The sequence below is a fragment of the Erinaceus europaeus genome, chromosome X (assembly GCF_950295315.1).
Source record: "Erinaceus europaeus chromosome X, mEriEur2.1, whole genome shotgun sequence".
Lineage (NCBI taxonomy): Eukaryota > Metazoa > Chordata > Mammalia > Eulipotyphla > Erinaceidae > Erinaceus > Erinaceus europaeus.
Window position 1 is genome coordinate 52,598,833 of NC_080185.1, and position 14,996 is coordinate 52,613,828.

Sequence of the window (14,996 nt, forward strand, 5' to 3'; positions counted from 1 at the left end):
AAAAGATTGGGCTAGGAATTTAACATAGTGGTCATGCAAAAAGATTTTCCTGCATGAGGTTCTAGGTTCAATCCCCTGCATCGACATAAGCCAGAGCTGAGCATTGCTTTGGTGAAAAATAAATTAATTAAATAGTTATTTAAAAACTAATGATTGGGAGTCAGGTGGTAGCACAGCGGGTTAAGCACAGGTGGCGCTAAGTGCAAGGATCAATGTAAGGATCCCTGTTCGAGCCATTGGCTCTCCACCTACAGGGGAGTCACTTCACAAGAGGTGAAGCAGGTCCGCAGGTGTCTTTCTCTCCCGCACTCTGTCTTCCCCTCCTCTCTCCATTTCTTTCTGTCCTATCGAACAATGACAACATCAATAACAACAATAAAACAACAAGGACAACAAAAGGAAATACATATTAAAAAAAAAAAAAACCTAAAGATTGGCCGGAGGAGAGAGTATAATGGTTATGCAAAGAGGCTCTCATGCCTGGGGCTCCAAAATCTCAGGCTTAATCCCCTGGACTACCAAAAGCCAGAGCTGAGCAGTGCTCTGTTAAAAAAAAAAAAAATGAAGCACTAGGATACAACAAGGGCATGTCTGGGGCTAGAAGGATAGTTCACCAGGGAGAGTGCCTTCTTTCTCATACACACAACCCAGTTTCAAGCTCCCAGTATATCACAGTACACTACAGTACACACAGTACAGCACTATGTGCTTTTTCTAGTTATCATTTTGTTCTTGATTTCTAGCTTAACTGCATGCGATTATAGAATGTCATTTTTGCAACCACATTTCCCCAAGATAGTTGTCAGTACATCTCACCCTCCACTAAACCATCATCCTGTTCCAGCATAGGCACTGAGATCCTCAGCCTTCTCTTAGTGCTCCTCCCTTCTCCTGTCTGAGTCCTTGAGCATGGTTAATTGTAAGCTTTACCAGGCAAGCTAGCTCTTGGTTCTTTGCAGATTTTAAAGTCATAGATTTTATATATGAAATGATTAAAGGAAAGAAAATATTTGTCATGTAGTCATGTAAATTACTTACTATAATAAAGTCAGGCACACTTAATTATCTGTGTACAAGTCTTTCATTTACAATACATTATGCTTTTAGAACTTACAGGCTAGGAAACCATCATTTTCACCTCTCTAGCCTAGTATGGAGTATGGTACACAGTGATTGCTCAACAAATACTTACCTACCACAGCTAATAGAGGCACTATATCAAACACTTTAGACATATTCTAGAATTAATCCTTCTACCAACTCTATAAAGTTTGCACTGACATTCAATTAAAAAATAACAAGACAAGATAATACTGTTTTATTTCATACACGGAAGCTAAACAAAACAAGTGAGCAAACAACACACTACAGAAAACAGATTCTTAAATTTTAAGAATTAAATGATGGTTACCAGTGAAGAAAGGAAAAGGGAAAAATTAGGGTAAATTTGACAAAGGGAATAACTTATATGTTCATGGATAGAAAACAGACATTGGTGGCCATCAAAATGTAGTATACAAATGTCAAATTATAAAGTCATACACCTTAAATTTTCTAGAAACACAAAAACTGAGTGAAAAGAAAGCAAAATCTTAACCTTGTAACAGGTGAGAATACTGAATTGGTGATTTTTAATAACTCCCTCAAAAGAAAAAAAGACCAGGACCAGATGTTGTTATTGGTGACCTCTACTCCACTTTCCAACTCATTCAAAATATCGAAGAGGAAAGAAATCGAAGAACTCATTCTATGAGGTCACTATTAATCAGACAACAAAATCGGACAACAGTAACACAAGGAAATTTAGACTAATATTTATTATGAATATAGATAGAAAATTTCTCAACAAAATCCTAGCAAATTGATCCAGAAACTTATAAAAAAGGGTTATATATAATGACCAAATGGTATATATATATCCCAAGTTTGGAAGCTTGGTTTGATATCCAAAAATCAGTTAATGAAATAGTGTTTCAAACCCACTAGCATAATTAAAATATTTTTAATTTTTATTATTTATTTATTAGATAGAGACAGCCAGAAATCAAGAAAGAAGATAGTGATAGAGAGGGAGAGAAACATCTGCAGCACTGCTTCATAACTCGCAAAGATTTCCTCCTATGAGTAGGGACCGGGAACTCAAACCTGTGTCCTTGAGCATTGTAATATGTGCTCTCAACCAGGTGTACAACCAACCGTCCCATAAAATAGTACTTTTTAAGATTTCTTTAATATTTATTCATTTATTTATTTACTTTTTGTTGCCCTTGTTTTTTTATTGTGGTAGTCATTATTGCTGTTGTTATTGATGTCACTATTGGTTAAGACAGAGAAATGGAGAGAGGAGGGGAAGACAGAGAGGAGAAGAGAAAGATAGACACCTGCAGACTTGCTTCACTGCCTGTGAAGTGACTCCCCTGCAGGTGGGGAGCTGGGAGCTCGAACCACAATCTTCACACCGGTCCTTGTGCTTTGCACCAGTGCACTTAACCTGCTGCACTACCACCCGACTCCCATAAAATAATATTTTTTTAAAAACATGAAAACAAGGGCTGGATGGTGGTGCATCTGGTAGAGCATACATATGACAATGCTCAAGGACTCAGGTTCAGGCCTCTAGTTACAATCTGCAGGGAAAATCTTCACAAACAGTGAAGCAATGCTATAGATGTCATTCTTTCTCTCTCTCTATTTCACCTACCCTCTTGATTTCTCTCTGTTATAACTAATAATGAATAAATAAACAAAACATTTAAAAAACATGACAATTATTATTAAGGATATGAAAAAATTAGTACCCTGACACACTACAAACACTATAACATGGGTTAAAAAAAACCTGTGGAGCCAATTTGGAAAACATTTTGGCAGTTCTTCAAAGGGTGAAGCTTTGAATTACCATGTAACCCAGAATTTCTACTACTAGATTTAGACCCAAGAGAAACGAAAACATAGCCACTTCAAAACTTGCACACAGATATTCTTAGCAGCATTATTCATAACTAACAAAAAAGTCAAAACAACCTAAAATGCCAATTGACAAATGAATAAACAAAATGTATTATAACTTAAAATGAAATGTTAACCAGTAATAAAAAGAATGAAGTACTGTACTGATACATGCCTTAACATGGAAGAGCCTCTTGAAGATTGTATAAAGTGAATGAAGGCAAATACAAAAGGACAAATATTGCATGTTTCAATGTGTGCACTGGTTAAGTGCAAACATTACATTGTGCAAGGACCTGGGTCAAACGCCTGGTCCCCACATGCAGGAGGAAAGCTTTATGAGTGGTGAAGCAGGGCTGCAGGTGTCTCTCTGTCTCTCTCCCTCTCTATCTCCCCACCCTCTCAGTTTCTGTCTTTAAAAATTAAAAATTAAAACCCTAGAATAGGCAAATCATCTACAAAAATAGAACATAGATTATTGGTTTCTAGGGTCTAAGAGTGGTTGTGGGGAGTAGAAGTAACTGCTAAAAGGTACAGAACTTCTTTTTAGGGTATTAAAACTTTTCCAGAATTGCTTATATTGATGGTTGCATAATTCAAGGAATATACAAAACATTGAATTGTAAACTTTAAATGGGTTCATTTTGACAGCATAACAGTTATGCAAAGATACTTTCATAGGGGCCAGGTGGTAGTGCACCTGGTTGAGCTCACACATTACAAGGCACAAGGACCTGGGTTCAAGCTCCTAGTTCCCATCTGCAGGAGGGAAGCGTCACAAATGGTGAAGCAGGGTTTCAAGTGTCTCTTTTTCTCTCCCTCTCTACCCCCCTTCTCAACTTCTCTTTGTCTCTATCCAAACTGAATTAATAAATTAATCTTTTAAAAAGAAAACAAAGATAATTTCATGGAAGAGGACACAAAGTATCAGGTTCAATCTCCAGCATTACTATAAACCAATGGTGAGCAGTGCTCTGATAAAAAAGAAAGTGCTGAAATTAGATAACACACTTGCTTTCGTCACACACACTTGCTTTTCAAAAGCAAACAAAACAGAACGATCCAAAACAACGAACATTTTCAAATCTCCCCCTAATAGATGGCATACTTTTTTAGGAGGTCAAGGAGACAGCTTATCAGAGTCTATTAACGGTTCTCTGTCTGTCTATATTATTCTCATTTAACGATTTTATGAATTCATAACCCTCTCACGAGTTTGTCTTTGCCTTCTAGCCTTTGTTCCTAGGGCACTGGGGCAGATGTGCAAAGGAAACCATAAATTGTGGTTGGGGAGTCTTCACCCAGGGGAAAATTCTCCACTAACTGTTCCTGCTTAATCTTGGTGCTCCAAGAGGACACTCTTTAGTATTTCTATTTTGGACACTCAATTTGTAGACATTGATAAATATTAACTGATATAAAACCATAAAATTAAGAATCTATTCCTAAACTATTAATATTGCATCCTTTTTGCTGATTGAAACAAACAGGTGAAAGACAACTATCAGTTGGTTTCATTCATGTGTGGAATATAGAAAACTAAAGCAAATAAATTTGCAAAAAGAAAAAACAAAAAGTAACCAAACTGATTCTCAGAGGTTGTGAGAATTATGGTGGTTCATTGAATGGAGTTGGTGGTAGGTGAGCTGATTTACACCATACCATATATGAGTGTGAAACTGTTGAGCTGAAATCTTATAATTTTGTAAACCACTGTAGAATCACTAATAATGATTTCTTAAAACCTATGTACTCCATGCTTGTTTTCTGCCTTGAAACAGATTGATGCTGAAAGGGAGGAAAAAGAACCCACCAAATAAGCAAGTGTCACTACTTATTAACTCAGTTTCTGACTTCCTCTTCCTCTCTCTTTTATTTGTTTATTATCATCATCATGTTTATTTATTTATTTATTTATTTATTTATTTATACCAGAGCACTGCTTAGCTTTGGTTTATGGTGCTGCAGGGGATTGAACCTGGGACTTCAGAGCCTTAGGCATGATAGTCTCTTTGCATACAATTTACATACCCTCACCGGCCTTCCCCTCTCTCTCTCTTTTTCTTTCATTCCTTCTTCTGGCTTCTTAAAAGGCAATAAAGAGGGTTGGGAGAGATACCATAATGGCAGACTCTCAAGCCTGAGGCTCCAAGGTCAATCCCCTACAACCGCCTCTGGTTTAATTAATTAATTAATTAATAATTGACAAATTGATATAAAAAAGGCAGTAAAGAGGAGTTTGAGAGATAGCCCAGTGAGCAGGGTGCTGAATTTGGGAGCATAAGGTTCCTGAGTTTGATCCCCATGTTGCATGTGCCAGAGTGATGCTCTAATTCTCTCTTCCACTCTTTACTAAAAAAAAAAAAAATCTTATGGACCTGGAAATTCTTTGAATTCTGAAGTCATTTTTTAAAATTCTTTCTTGAGCCAAACGTTTTGGCATTGCCATTTCCTACCCCCATCAGAATGTTTTTTTTTTGCACTGAATGCAAGCTTATTTTCTAGCTAACCAGAATAGTCACATTTTTAATATGTCTTAGCAAACTCCTATCATTAGAAATATATCAGTACTTTATTTACAGCTACTGTATATTTACTTTGAAAACATAATTCCTCAATACTTTCATTTCTGAGGTTCTGAAGTATCAAATTCAGTCCCCAGCAAAAAAAAAAAAAAAAGTGCCGATTGTACGTTTTTTGAATTAATGTCAATAAAAGTCAGAAATATTTGTAGGAACTATAGAGCAGACTGCAGCATGGGAAAGTTCAGGCCCTTTAGAAAACCATATGAGGCATCGCATGGAAATATAGACAGAAATGACAACATGGTGGGTATTTAGTTAGAAAACTGTCAAATGGGGGCAAAGCCAAGATGACAACTTGGAAACAACACCTGGCGTGAGCTCCAAAAAAAAAAAAAAAAACCAGCTTACAATCTGGAATTCTCTGGACCTCTGAGAGGGTAGAATACCTGGCACGCCCATGAAAGGGTGAATAGGGGGTGTTCAGAGTCACACCAAAAAAGAGTCCTATAACCCACTCCTGGACTGGCAAACAGAAGCCAAACAGACAAAGAAAGGAAAATCTCTGGCTTCACTATTTCTGAACTCACCATTCCCCCATCCCAGAAGACCTGGCCAGCTGTTCCTAGCAGACTTCCTGAGGAGCTATTTTCTTTACCAAGATTCCTGGCACAGCAGGGGTGTCATTCCAAACCTTTTTCTTATTCTTTTTCTTTTCCTTCTCTCTCTCTCTCTCTCTCTCTCTCTCTCTATTTAAGGTAGCTGAAGCTCTATTTGAGTGACAAAATACCTGACCCTGACCACTCAGAGCCTCAGCCCTGCCTGGGAAAAAAATACCTGAAGGTTTTTTCTTTTTCTTTCTTTCTTTTTTAAAATTTTTTTTATAGTTCTTATAATTGATTGTCTTTGTTCAGGCTGCATGCAAGCAATCTGGAGTGGTCCAAGCTGCAGATTAACTGTTAGGGTTTTTTACTCTATCTTATTTTATTATTACTATTATTATATACATGTGTTCCTTTTCCCTCCTCATCAGGTTGACCAAAATTAACTGCTGTTGCCTTTTACATGGATAGGTGACTGGATATCCAATCCATTGTGAGAAGAACTTTTTTATCTCTTCCAATACCCTCCACCCTCATTTTTCTCTCCTCCTAGCTAATACAAAAAAAAAAAAAAAAAAACCTTTCACTGCCTTGTTCCCCTTTTCTTCTTCTTTTCTTCCTTCTTTTACTTTCTGAATTTACTGACACTTGTTTGTGAATTACTTTGTGGAAGAAATCTGACTCGAGTGAAGTGTGTGTGTGTGTGTGTGTGTGTGTGTGTGTGTGTGTGTGTGTGTATGTGTGTGTCTTTTCTACTATCCTTTCTCCTCTTGCTATCTCTAGAACTTATAGTAGAGGGTAGATATGCATAACTGTCTACTTTTGCTTTCCCTTTTTTCCTTTCTCTTCCTTTTTCTTTTGGTTTTGTTTGCTATTTTTTCTTGGACTCGAGGTTTTGATTGGCTAACTGGTGTTGGTTGAATTGCATCAATCCTTGCCTCAGTTGCTACTGTTTTAATTTCTGAGATTTGTGAATGCATTTGTGAAGTCTTTAGTATAGTGTGGCTAGTACTCAAAACACAACAACTGAATAATGACAGAACAGAAGAATAGAAACCACATCAATAAAAAATGGTTAAATCAAAAGCAAATAAAACTGATACCATAATGAATCAGGAAAGGAGCCCAGAAGAAACTCCAAATCAGTCAGAAGTAACCATAGATAAAAAAGTATGCAAGCAATAATAATCCTAATAATCACAGAAATGAAGACAACTATGGAGGAAAGGGCTATCAGACTTAGGGAAACAACAGATGAGACCCTCAAGGAAAATATAAGCTACCTCAAGGTAATTAGAGAACTGAGAGCTGAAACAGATAAACTAAAAGGACAATTAGCAGAGCAAGCTAATACTATAACTGAACTGAAGAAAGAAGCTGAAAGAAGGGAAAGCAGACAAACAGAATCAGAAAATAGAATTAGCCAGACAGATGATGAGCTAGAGAAATCAAAGAAAGAGGTAAAAGAGCTCAAAAAGAGATTGAGAGAAACTGAAAACAATAACAGAGACATATGGGATGATCTCAAAAGAAGCAACATTCTTATAATTGGGCTACCAGAGGAAAAAATAGAGGAAGAAGTAGACATCCTAGAGGATATAGTAGAAGAAAACTTCCCAGACCTAAACAACAGAACGGACATTAAGATTCAAGAGGCCAAGATTGTCCCAAACAGAATTAACCCAGACCGGAAGACACCAAGACACATCATAGTTAAAATGAAGAGAAATAAGGATAAAGAAAGTATCTTAAAGGCTGCAAGAGAAAAACAAAAAATCACATACAGGGGAAAACCCATAAGAATATCAGCAGACTTCTCCACTCAAACTCTAAAAGCCAGAAGAGAATGGAAAGATATCTACTGAGCCCTCAATGAAGAAAGGTTTCAACCAAGGATAATATAATCTGCTAGACTTTCATACAAACTAGATGGAGGGATCAAAGCCTTCTAAGACAGGCAACAGTTAAAGGAGGCAACCATTACCAACCCTTCCCTAAAAGAGGTTCTAAAAGACCTCCTATAAACAAGAACATCACCATAATACTTGCCATACATCAGAGCAAATAAAAAATTGTTGAATACTGGCACTGTGATACGTTAAATCTATAATATCAATAAATGTCAATGGCTTAAACTCACCCATCAAAAGGCACAGAGTAGGAGGATGGATCAGAAAACACAACCCAACCATATGCTGCTTGCAAGAATCCCACTAGACCCAACAAGACAAATACAGACTTAAAGTGAAAGGATGGAAAACTATCATACAGGCTAATGGACCCCAAAAAAGGCAAGAACAGCTATTTCCATCTCTGACACAATAGAATTTCAATTAAATAAAGTAACTAAAGATAGGCAAGTCCATTACATAATGATTAGAGGATCAACCAACCAAGAAGATTTAACAATCATTAACATCTATGCACCCAAAGAGGGACCATCTAAATACATCAAGCACCTACTCAAAGAACTACAAAAATACATCAATAGTAATACAATAATAGTGAGATACTTCAACCCCCTACTCTCACACTTAGACAGACCAATGAAGCAGAGAATCAACAAATAAACAAGAGAATTAGATGAAGAGATGGACAAACTAGACCTCCTGGATATTTTCGGAGTCCTTCACCCCAAAAAACTGGAATACACATTCTTTTCAAATCCACACAGCACATCCTGAAGGATAGACCACTATGTTAGGCCAGAAAGACAGTATCAACAAATTCAAGAACATTAAAATCATCCCAAGTATCTTTTCAGACCACAGTGGAATAAGCTAACATTCAACAACAAACAGAAAATTACTAAAAGTAAAAAAAAAATGGAAACTCAAAAACATGGTGCTCCATAAATCCTGGGTCAAACAAACACTCAAGCAAGAAATTCAAATGTTTCTGGAAACAAATGAAAACGAAAACACAAACTATCAAAATATTTGGGACATGACTAAAGCAGTACTGAAAGGGAAACGCATAGCCATCCAATCACATAGTAGAGAGCAAAAAAAAAAAAAAAAAAGCTCAAATAAACAACCTTCCTGCATAGCTTAAGGACTTAGAGGAAGAGGAACAAAGGAACCCTAACACAATGAGAAAGACGAAATCACTAAAATTAAAGCAGAAATAAACAACATCGAAAATAAGAGAACCATACAAAAGATCAATGAAGCCAAATGTTGGTTCTGTGAAAAATCAAACAAGATTGGCAAACCCCTAGCCAGACTCACTGAAAAAAAAGGGAGAAGACTCAAATAAATAGAACAGTAAGTGATAGAGGAATTATCACAACTGACACCACTGAAATCCAGAAAATCATGCAAAACATTTACAAAGAAATATACGCCACCAAGCTAGAGAATCTGGAAGAAATGGAAGAATTTCTAGAAACATATACCCTTACAAAATTGAACCAAGAAGAACTACAAAACCTAAGTGCACCAGTCACAGACAAAGAAATTGAAACAGTTATTACGAATTTTCAGGGGACTTCCAGAGGTGGGGCTATATAGCAGCAGCAGCTGTGTTTCTCTCCTCTCCTCTCCTCTCCTCTCCTCTCCTCTCCTCTCCTCTCCTGGGTCAATTAGGAATACCAAAGGAGACCCCATTGGGAACACAACAAAATCAATAAAATATCTAGGAATAAACCTAACCAAAGAAGTGAAAGACTTATATACACAAAATTATGAGTGAAATTGAAAAAGACACAAAAAAGTGAAAAGATAGTCCATGTTAATGGGTTGGAAGAATCAACATTATCAAAATGAATATACTACCCAGAGTCATATACAAATTTAATGCTATCCCCATCAAGTTCCCAAACACATTTTTAGGAGAATAGAACAAATGCGACAAATGTTTATCTGGAACCAGAAAAGACATGAAAAAATGCTCCAAGTCTTTGATTGTCAGATAAATGCAAATAAAGACAACAATGAGATAATATTCATTCCTGTGAGAATGTCATACGTCAGAAAAGGTAACAGTAGGAAATGCTGGAGAAGCTGTGGGGTCAAAGGAACACTCTTTCACTGCTGGTGGGAATGTTAATTGGTCCAACCTCTGTGGAGAACAGTCTGGAGAACTCTCAGAAGGATAGAAATTGACCTACCCTATGATCCTGCAATTCCTCTCCTGGAGATATATCCTAAGGAACCCAAGACACCCTTCCAAAAAGATCTGTGTACACATATGTTCTTAGCAGCACAATTTGTAATAGCCAAAACCTGGAAGCAACCCAAGTGTCCAACAACAGATGAGTGGATGAGCAAGTTGTAGTATATATACACAATGGAATACTACTCAGCTATTAAAAATGATGACTTCACTGTTTTCATCCCATCTTGGATGGCCCTTGCAAAATTCATGTTAAGTGAAATAAGTCAGAAACAGAAGGATGAATATGGGATGATATCACTCTCAGGCAGAAGTTGAAAAACAAATCAGAAGAGAAAACACATATAGAACCTGAACTGGAATTGGCATATTGCACCAAAGTAAAAGACTCTGGGGTAGAGTGGGGGAGAGAGAATACAGGTCCAAAAAGGATTACAGAGGACCTAGTGGGACCTAGTGTGTTGCTATATGGAAAACTGGGAAATGTTATGCATGTACAAACTATTGTATTTACTGTAGAATGTAATGTAAAACATTAATTCCCCAATAAAGAAATTAAAAAGTAAATTAAATTTTAAAAAATCTTCCCAACAACAAAAGTCCTGAACCAGATTACTTTACAAATGGATTCTACAAAACCTTCAGGAAACAGTTAATACCTACACTTCTAAAGCACTTTCACACGATCAAGGAAACAAGAACACTCCCTTCCACTTTCTATGAATTTCCAACATCACCCTGATACCAAAAGCAGATAAGGACACAACGAAAAAGAAAACTACAGACCAATATCTCTGATGAACATAGATGCCAAAATATTGAACAAGATCCTGGCCATCCGGATGCAGCAATGCTGGGAAACTGTGCAGATGCAGTCACATCTGCCAAGTTGTCCCCTCAGGCTATTGCTAGTTCCTGCGAGAGTTGGGACATTCTAGGATTGCCTTTCCCAACCAATCCTGTCCCAGCTTGTCACTCCTGGTTTTTGCCCTATAAAGCCCTTCTTCTTCCACCCCTCGTTCTCTTGCCCGCTTTTCACTTTGGTGATAAGATGCAGAGAAGTTGCTGCTCGAGGAGGCCATTTTGGCTGGCTCCACTTGGCCCGAACCACTGAGCTCTCACCCAACTCTGAGGTGCCCGTGTAAATAAAGAATTGTGTTCCCTCTCTGCTCCAGATCTCCTCTCTCTCTCTCTCTCTCTCTCTCTCTCTCTCTCTCTCTCTCTCTCTCCTCCGCGTCACAGCCCAACACAGCAGTATATAAAAAAGATTGTTCATCATGACCAAGTGGGAATTATCCTAAGAATGCAAGGTTGGTTCAGCATACGTAAGTTGATCAATGTCATTCACCACATCAATAAAACCAAAAACTACATGATTATCTCAATAGATGAAGAGAAATATTTTGACAAAATCCAACACCCATTCATTCTCAAAACAGTGCAAAAAAGGGGAGTAGATGACAAATTCCTCAAGGTAGTGGAATCCATATACAGCAAACAAAAATAGGCACACAGACCAGTGGAATAAAATTTAAGCCTAGGACTAACCCCCCACACCTATTGACATCTTATCTTTGATACATATTAAAATATTAAGTGGAAGAAGGAGGCTCTATTCAATAAATGGTGCTAGGAAAACTGGTTTGAAACATGCAGAAAAATGAAACTGAATCACCTTATCTCACCAGAAACAAAAAATCAGCTCCAAATGGATCAAGGAGATGGATGTTAGACCAGAAATTATCAAATACTTAGAGGAAAACATTGGTGGAACACTTTCCCACCTAAACCTGAAGGATATCTTTGATAATACAAACCCAACTGCAAGGAAGACTAAAACAAAAACAAATCAATGAGACTACATTAAATAGAAAAGCTTCTGCACAGCCAAAGAAACCATCACACAAATAAAGAGATCCCTCACAGAATGGGAGATCTTCACATGCCATACATCAGACAAGAGACTAATAACCAAAATATACAAAGAGCTCATCATACTTAGTAACAAAAAAGCAAATGACCCGATTCAAAAATGGGCAGAGGATAGAAATACAACATTCACTACAGAAGACATCCAAAGGATTAACACATGAAAAATTTCTCCAGGTCATTGATTGTCAGAGAAATGCAAATAAAGACAACATTGAGATACTACCTCACCCCTGTGAGAATGGCATACATAAAAAAAAAGACAGCAGTAGCAAATGCTGGAGAGGCTGTGGTGACAAATGAACTCTTCTACACTGCTAGTGGGAATGTAAATTGGTCCTACCTCTGTGGAGAGCAGTCTGGAGAACTCTCACAAGGCTAAACATGGACCTTCCATATGACCCCATAATTTCTCTCCTAGGGATATACCCCAAGGACTCCATAACACCCAACCAAAAAGATACATGTAAACCTATGTTCATAGCAGCACAATTCCTAATAGCTAAAACGTGGAAGTAACCCAGGTGCCCAACAACAGATGAATGGATAAGGAAGCTGTGGTATACATACACAATGGAATAGTATGCAGCTATTAAGAACAATGAACCCACCTTCTCTGACCCATCTTGGATGGAGTGATAAGTAATTATGTTAAGTGAGCTGAGTCAGAAAGACAAAGATGAGTATGGGATGATCCCACTCATAAACAGAAGTTGAGAAAGAAGAACAGAATGGTAAACTCAAAGCAGGGTTTGACTGAATTTGGAGTAGGGCACCAAAATAAGAATCTCTGGGTTGAGGGTGAGGGCGGAGTTTGGCTTCACTGGGGAGTGTGGAGGGGGGAGATTGGGATGGGACACAGTCTTTTGGTGGTGGGAATGGTATATATGTACACTTTTATTAATTTGTAGTCATATAAATCACTATTTAATTAATATAAGAGGGGGAAAATGATTGAATTTATCAAACTTTTTAATGCACAGACCATAGGCTGAGTCTTTGATATGTTGACTCTCTTAAAAGTTTAGGCCAGGGAGGACAGAAGCAACCAGTTGCACAGCTATATACAAATAATGTAAAAGGACATAAATTATAGTTATGTTGTGTATGACATAGCAAATTCTAACAAAGGGACTTTTCAAAGTTAACCCAATTGCCAAATAATATGATTACAGCAATAACTTTCTACTGCCTTCTTAAACCCTAAGACAGCAGGAACCTCCCGCTTCTTCTAAAAAGCCTATATTTCCCCCAGTCCTGGAATCTCTTGGGTGGGGCTCACTTTCCTGCATGCTTCTCTCAATTCATACCAAATGATATTGCATCTGCTGATCCCAACCTAATCAACGCAATGAGTACCACCTCAGTATGCTTCACTTCAGACAGTATCCAGAGAAGTCAGGTGTGTAATGTCAACCCTTCAGCCTTATTACTCGGGTGAGACCTTTTCTTTCATAGGATTCTCCAATTCCATTCTAGGTGGTTCACTTCCGAACAAAGTCTCAAACACAGATATAGACCAGGTCCCATGAGACAGGGCATATGTTCACATGTATCCATAAATTAGGGAAAAATATATACCTGAAAGCAAAAATACACAATTGTCTGAAGTGAGTCAGTATAAAGTTCATAATGAAATAGTGTCTACTTAGACTTAGATACCCTCCTCACCTATTTCCTATTATACTTCCCTCACTCACTCCCAAGCTAACTTTATCAAAGCAAAGACTGCAAAAGCTGAATAAGGGCAAGAGACCAGCATACTTTAACTATGATTCTTTAGTCACTATCAGGCCACCCCATCAGCTGGGGTCCTAGCTGGGGAGTCCTGAGATTCCCAAACAGACATGATGGGCCTAGACCTCAAATAAATCCCTCTCCCCAATATTACCAGTCATCTCTATCAGGAACGACACAATAGACCCCTTTGTGGGCCCCCATGGGACCTTGCCCTCAACTTGGATCAACAATGGTAGAGAATATTCCATCCTCTGAAGGATGGCTGGACAACATACTCTGTGCTCCACCCAAGGAAGATGGATCCTGATATTGAGACAGCTTGGAATGTTCCTACTCATGACCACAGAATGTGAGCTCAGATCTACAGGGATGCAAAGGTCACATAGGCTCCTAAGCTGAATATGGGCCCCAGATCAGATCAAATCAATGGGGTTTACAGTCAACAATATTTATACCCCTTTCCCATATTTGGGAGTTACTCTCTTCCCTGATCCAGCTTTCTGTTCCTTTTTCCAGCAATGACACCATCTCCCCAGACAATAACTTGGATCCACCTGCATATCAGATTTCAGGTTCAGGGGAAAAAAATACTAGTATAGTCACAGGCCCATTGGAATACAACTAAAATAAGCCTGCTAGCTATCTATAGAATGGAACCCCCCCCCCCAACTCTTCATCTGCACTACTCCAGACTTTAGGTTCATGATTAGTCAGCAACTTGTTTGGCTTTATGTGTTAACTCTCTTTTCAGCCACCAGGTTCCAGATGCTACCATGATTACAACCAGACTTGCCTGGACAGATAACCCCACCAATGTGTCCCGGTGCCCCACTTCCCCAGAGCTCTGCCCCACTAGGGAAAGAGAAAGAGACACACTGGTAGTATGGATCAACCTGTCAACACCTATGTTCACCAGGGAAGCAATTACAAAAGCCAGACCTTCCACCTTCTGCATCCTATAATGACCCTGGGTCCATACTCCCAGAGGGATAAAGAATAAAAAAGCTATCAGGGGACGGGATGAGATGTAGAGTTCTGATGGTGAGAATTGTGTGGAGTTGTACCCCTCTTATTCTATGGTTTTGTCAATGTTTCCTTTTTATAAAAAAATAAAAATTTAAATTAAATAAATTCAAAA